Source organism: Salmo salar, chromosome ssa15, assembly GCF_905237065.1.
Source record: "Salmo salar chromosome ssa15, Ssal_v3.1, whole genome shotgun sequence".
Lineage (NCBI taxonomy): Eukaryota > Metazoa > Chordata > Actinopteri > Salmoniformes > Salmonidae > Salmo > Salmo salar.
Window position 1 is genome coordinate 97,758,397 of NC_059456.1, and position 5,004 is coordinate 97,763,400.

General features: G+C 39.5%; 1 long non-coding RNA gene across 1 annotated transcript; it reads left to right on the top strand.

Moving 5' to 3' along the window:
- The first annotated feature begins 874 nt into the window (after nt 1-874).
- LOC123727349 (uncharacterized) lies at nt 875-4,785 on the top strand. Its single transcript, XR_006759304.1, has 2 exons — nt 875-1,123; nt 2,082-4,785. It is a non-coding gene; the product is annotated as an uncharacterized lncRNA (long non-coding RNA).
- Nucleotides 4,786-5,004: the final 219 nt, after the last annotated feature.

Here is a 5,004-nt window from a genome sequence, read left to right on the forward strand (position 1 = left end):
TTTTAACTTAAGTATTCAGACCCTTTGCTATGAGACTCGAAATTGAGCTCAGGTGCATCCTGTTTCCATTGATCATCCTTGAGATGTTTCTACAACTTGATTGGAGTCCACCTGTGGTAAATTCAATTGATTGGACATGATTTGGAAAGGCACACAGCTGTCTATATAAGCTCCCACAGTTGACAGTGCATGTCAGAGCAAAAACCAAGCCATGAGTTCAAAGGAATTGTCCGTAGAGCTCTGAGACATTGTGTGGAGGCACAGATTCGGGGGAAGGGTACCAACAAAAATGTCTGCAGCATTGACGGTCCCCAAGAACACCGTGGCCTCCATCGTTCTTAAATTAAGAACGATGGAGGCTGCTGTGTTCCTGGGGACGTTCAATGTTTGGAACCACCAAGACTCTTCCTAGAGCTGGCCACCCAGCAAAACTGAGCAATCGGTGGAGAAGGGCCTTGGTCAGGGAAGTGACCAAGAACCCGATGGTTACTCTGACAGCGCTCCAGAGTTCCTCCAAGGAAATGGGAGAACCTTCGACAAGGACAACCATCTCTGCAGCACTCCACCAATCAGGCCTTTATGGTAGAGTGGCCAGACGGAAGCCACTCCTCAGTAAAAGGCACATGACAGCCCGGTTGGAGTTGCCAAAAGGCACCTAAAGGACTCTGACCATGAGAAACAAGATTCTCTGGTCTGATGAAACCAAGATTGAACTCTTTGGCCTGAATACCAAGCGTCACTTCTGAAGGAAACCTGGCACCATCCCAACAGTGAGGCGTGGTGGTGGCAGCGTCATGCTGTGGGGATGTTTTTCAGGGACTGGGAGACTAGTTAGGATTGAGGGTAAGATGAACGGAGCAAAGTACAGAGAGATCTTTGGTGAACCTGCTCCAGAGAGCTCAGGACAACGACCCTAAGCACACAGCCACAGCCAAGACAATGCAGGAGTGGCTTCCGGACAAGTCTCTGAATGTCCTGGAGTGGCTCAGTCGGAGCCCAGACTTGAACCCGATCTAACATCTCTGGAGAGACCTGAAAATAGTTGTCAGCGACGCTCCCCATTCAACCTGACAGTGCTTGAGAGGATCTGCAGAGAAGAATAGGAAAAACTCCACAAATGCAGGTGTGTAACGCTTGTAGAGTCATACCCAAGAAGACTTGAGGCTGTAATCGCTGCCAAAGGTGCTTCGACAAATTACTGAGTAAAGGGTCTGAATACTTATGTAAATGTGATATTTCCATTACATTTTGAATACATTTGCAAAAGATTTCGAAAAACCTGTTTTTGCTTTGTCATGGGGTATCCATTTTAGAATAAGGCTGTAACATCAAAATGTGGAAAAGGTCGTGGTTAATGGCTGGCTAGATAGACGCGGTTAATGGCTGGCTAGATAGACGCGGTTAATGGCTGGCTGGCTTGCTAGTGGTTAATGGATAGATGGTTAGATAGACATGGTACTGTAGGGATTCCACTAAATTAGTGCCTTGTGTCCCTTTTGATATTTTCAGTAGAAATTGTGCACCAATATTTAATATTAAAAGCCTGTCATATTATATGAAGTGCCCTTTTTAATATAGACCTTTTTTTTATATATATATATGAATAAAGGATTGCCATTGTGCTAATATTGAGAATTTTAACATGTCCCTCCGTCAACCCTGTTACTTCCAGTAAGATTTTAACCAACTTAATCCAAAAATGTCTCCAAGTTTCACCATCACCATCGTTGCTTTGACAAAGCCATTTCTGAAGATTATTTAATGTGATTTGTTTAAGTCTGTTCCTCCATTTTAAGGCCTTCCCTGTAGCTCAGTTGGTAGAGCATGGTGTTTGCAACACCAGGGTTGTGGGTTCGATTCCCACGGGGGGCCAGCACAGAATTATTATTTATTTTTTTTATTAAAAAATTTAAAAAAAAAAAAAAAAAAAATGTATGAGTTGTATGAAATGTATGCATTCACTACTGTAAGTCGCTCTGGATAAGAGCGTCTGCTAAATGACTAAAATGTTTAAAAAAATGTAAATGTAAGGCCAACCCTGTTACGTGAACTGAACTCAAATTTTAAAATTATTTTTTCAGAAAGAAACATTTAATCGCCAAATCCTACAGTTCCAGCAGGTGAGCTGGTTCTACTGTTTGTGGTGTTTTGTGGTGGAAAACTGAGCGGGAGGAGCATAACACGTCAATCCTGTTACCCAAAGATGGACAGGCTAGACATGTTTTAACAATTTCATTTTTTGTGTGACGCTTTTATTCAATTTCCACTCCGTTGCTCACAACAAGCTTCCATTTCCTGTCACAAAGGGATTTATGGCTGATTTTAAGAAGAAATAGACAAACCCTGGTACTTTTATTTGGTACTTAATAGGCACTTACCCTGGACTTTTTTTATTTAACCTTTTGGGAAAACATGTTTTTCTTTTCAAAAAATGTATGAAGATGATCATGTGCTCTTTATAACAATGTTAAACAACAACAACAAAATCTGATGTTATTTTTGACCAAGTTACACTTCTCCAAAGGCACTGAATTTGGTGGAATGACCCAGTAACACTAAGGGAGATAGGAGAACATTCATATAGAGCTTGTCCTCCAAAGTAATGTTGTGAATGGGTACTACTGCCCCAAATCAAATTCTGGTTTCACTTCATATTAGGAGTAAAATGGAGAACATGAGTGTATTAGCAGGTTTGCTATTAAGGAAATGACTTATGTTTAAAATATTTTTACGTTCTAAAGCGAGTAGATGGAAGTTGCTTAACAACAAATGGTTTGGGTCAAAAGGAAAACGGATGTTGATTTTAATATGGATAGTGTTCATTTAAAAAACAAGTTATTTCTCTTTAACACATGAGCCTATAGTCTACACTTCCTTGGTTATACTGTATTCAGCTGAATACTGTTGATTTTCACTTTTTATCTCCTACTTCTATCTCAGAATCGTTTCACACACTACCTTGGATCTATTGGTACTGCTAGCAGTAGAGCTACCTAATAGTAGTTCATTTTGTGCAATATTTTACTATTCTACCCTATTGTCAATGTTGAGCAGAATCGGTTGTATCTGCTTGTCTGTTACTCATATCATGTAAGCTGTTAATTTGACTCCTTGAGGTGTCTTATAAGCACCCATTTTGTGCTTGTTTTTAAGGGAATGTAATTGTAGTTCGGGAATGAACAAGATAGTGAATTTAATTGTTCACAAGAATAATGGTGGTATTTTTGTTACATTGTACAGATGTGTGCTATCCAGTGTACCTATGTGAGGTGTTGTATTAAGATGTATAGATTATTATGACCACTAATAACACATATTTGTTTAGGCTCTCACCATAGAAGTAGAATGAATAGCACAGGCGCCTAACCCTGGCAAATTGACTGGTAAACTCATGGTACACTCGCAATGACTGCCCGGTATTGTGATGCAATCATTTCCATGGTATTTTGGAATGTTCTATTACTGATGCTGGATTGCCATGCTAATCTAGAATGTTCTATTACTGATGCTGGATTGCCATGGTAATGTAGAATGTTCATTCAGATGATATGGTAAAGAGGTCAGTGGAACTCAACCAAAACAATGGAAATGCTTTGCAAACGCATGAGGGAAAGACCCCAAAACACCTCATGGCCTCCCCAGCAAAATGAGCCTACATTTAGGCTTTTGTTTATATGTGTATTTCACACTATGTTGAGGAATAAAATCTGAGTATAAGGCTTGTATGGATGTCAACCTCAATACATGTTCATGTTATCGTCTCCAACTGCATTACAGTTAAACGACTGACTAGCAGCACCAATTTCTCTATGCTAGCTATGCTACCAGTTTATACAAACAGGAGTTATCATTCAGCTGTCACAATTTCATTTGAACAAGTATTGGTCACAAAAAAAATTGATTTGAAGAAGTGAACCTGAAAATGGACTTTCTTCTAAAATAGCCAAATGTATCCAAATCGGACTTTATTAACCACATTGTGGGCATGTTACAATACATCAATCATTGTTATATCAGTTTTGTTGAATGTGCGCTAATCTGCCGTACTTCGATCTCCCAAGGTCTGTGTTCCATTGACCTCTTTACCACATGTGGTTCATGCAATGGAATGTATTATTATTTTTTGTAATGTCAGTTGACTCAACAAGTAACAGTGCAGATTGACAGGTACACTTCCTACTGTTACTTCCTGGCATGAGTTCACTCAAAATGGCTGCCAGTCCACCTATTATGCCATCATTGACTTGAATGGAGATGCCCTTTCTGTTCTCTCACCTTTTCAGTGATCATTGGTTATGGACAGGTACCATTGTGAAATGTGACTACCCAAACATGTATTGCCATTTATATTTTGTAAAAATACTGATGGTGAAATCATATTTTCAAGATGAGTTCACTTTGAGAAGTGTGACTATTTCTACTTTAGATGAATGGAGAAACAGCGAAGGATCAGTCCTTTAAACCTTAGTGTGAATTGCTAACATTACTGGTTCCTGTAATGTAGTGGTGTCTGCATGGCTTACCATGACTCAGGACAGACAATGGAGCTGCCTTCTGGATGAAAGCAATATCTGGCATAATACATTTGAATGCTGAGAGATTTAATATGAAGCCACTACCAAAATCACATAGCCTTTGAACTCTGCATCCACTTATCAAGGATTGTATGTGATTTGTTAGTAGTTCTTGCTACAATGTAATTTGTTCTTTCTAGGTCTGCACTCTTAACTTTACATCATCTGGGGTAGGGCCTATATTAAATCACAAATAAAAAGTGTTTGTTTATTATGTTGTGGGTCTCAACTACCTCATGCATAGGGCCATAGTAAATTAATGTACTACTTATAACACCTATCAAGGCACCACACAACTGGAAGTCCATTGGAAATGTAAAGTGAGAAATGTAATGTCTTGTAGGTTTTAGAAGTCTGTCCTTTTGTGGGGCCAGGGAAATGTTTCTAGACTATTCTATTGTTCCCAGTTTATCGCTTGGCCACAATGCTC